We start from the raw sequence: 2115 nt of genomic DNA on the forward strand, positions 1-2115 counted from the left end.
TATTCCAAACCGCAATGTTCTAATTTCATATATTTTGTTGAAGGATTGAACCAGTTGGTTTGAAATCAGGCTGGCATGGCAGGAGAATATTATTGGATTAGATTTCTTCATTGCCTTGTCTTTAGGTTTTGTCTTGAGTGTCAAACAAAATGACATTGGTATTGGCTTGCATTTTTATTGAAAGTGTACCTGTATTAAGATCTGAACTTCAGCCTTGTCTTGGTCGTGCAGGCTTTTGTTCTTTACTGAAATTGATCACTCTGACTGCACATTGCAAGTTTCCTAAAATTTGCATTAAAAGCTGCAGCAAGTCAGATAAAACCTGACTTATTTCCTGGCTGGAGGGTGCTTGGTTTCATTCTTCCACACTTATTGCGCGTGGGCCACAACTTAATTTATTGGAAGTCCAGCCTTAATCCATTCACATTGCTTGGAGATTCAAACCACGGGAAGTTAGATTACAATGGAGAACAATTACATAGCTCTACTAAAAAAAAAAAATTTATTCAGTGTATTTCATGTCTGCTGAATCCAGAAATGACATCAGTTTCATTGAATTGGCTCTAGTTCTTGTGATACAGGAATCGGAATAGACCATTTTACCAACAACAAATGTTAACACATTATAATATTATCAATCTTTATTTACACCAATGTTTTGCATTTTATTTAATAAATGTAGAATTATTTTTATTATACTTTCATTTGCCTTCTTTTTATTTATACATTTTCTTTTTTTACAGAAATATGAGTTCTTCAAGAAGAAGTTGTTAAAATGACCCTAATGTATTTTGCTACATTTGTGGTGAATATTCTCAGCAAAAACAGAGAAGAAACATTATAGAATTTGTGAAATGTATTGAAGCATATTAAACTGGGGGACCGAGATAAGTATTGGGCTCCCCCAAATGTATGCAAAACTTGTGTAGAGTGTCTACGTAAGTAGAAAAATGGAAAACTGAAAATTTTGAAAAACCCAAAAATCATCATAATGATTGTTATTTTTGTGCTGTGAATGTAAAAGGTTTCAATTGTTAGAAGAAAAACAAGTGGGAGTACCCTGATTTTGAATCAGCAAGACGACCTGTGCCTCATGGTGCTGATGTTCCCATACCAGTGTTCAGTACACTCCCTGATATTCCTGTATCCGACATGGAGGATATACAGGGTTTGGAGTGTAACCCAGGAGTTAGCAGTGGAAGTTAATATGAAGGAAGTGTTTCATCAAACCAGCAGTTCTCCCAATAAGAGCTCAATGATTTAATACGTGACCTAAGTCTGTCAAGTATCTGAACTTTTAGCATCCAGGCTAAAAGAAAAGAACTGTCTGAGACCGGAAGGTAAAATAACGGTTTATAGGACAAGAGAGGTGACACTCCGACCATATTTCAGTGAAGATGGAGACTTTGTGTCCTGTTGTAACATACGTGGACTACTAGCACATATGGGAGTACCAGAATACCGAGCAGAAGACTGGCGGCTTTTAATAAACAGTTCTACTCCAAGTTTGAAATCCGTTTTATTGCATAATGGCAACTGCTATGCATCAATTCCAATTGGTCACTCAACAAAACTTAATATAGCAAAATATCCAAATGGTCTTACAAAAGATTTGCTATCATGAACACCAATTGTCCATATGGGTTGATTTAAAAATAGTGAACTTCCTACTTGGACGCAAACTGGATACACAGAGTACCCATGTTTCATCTTCTTGTGGGATATTAGAGCAGAGCAGGATCACTGGAAAAAAGTGACATGGCCTCCAAGGGAAAACATGAAAAAAGGTGCAGCAAACATCATGAACAAGACAATGGTTGACAAAGAAAAAATCATTCTCCCTCCACTACACATAAAGTTGGGATTAAGTTGGGAAGCAATTTGTTAGAGCTCTGAACAAGGATGTGATTGCTTCAAATACATTTGTAGATTTTTCCCTGGATTGAATACTGAAAAATTAAAAGAATTAATTAAGAATTTGATGTACTCCAGATTCGGAAACTGATAAACAATTCAAATTTCACAAGTTACATGAATGATGAAGCTTCTGCCTGGCACAGCTATGTCATGGTTGTCAAGAACTTATGGGGTAACCATAAATCACAAACTTATGAA

The sequence above is a fragment of the Pyxicephalus adspersus genome, chromosome 9, assembly GCF_032062135.1.
Source record: "Pyxicephalus adspersus chromosome 9, UCB_Pads_2.0, whole genome shotgun sequence".
Classification (NCBI taxonomy): domain Eukaryota; kingdom Metazoa; phylum Chordata; class Amphibia; order Anura; family Pyxicephalidae; genus Pyxicephalus; species Pyxicephalus adspersus.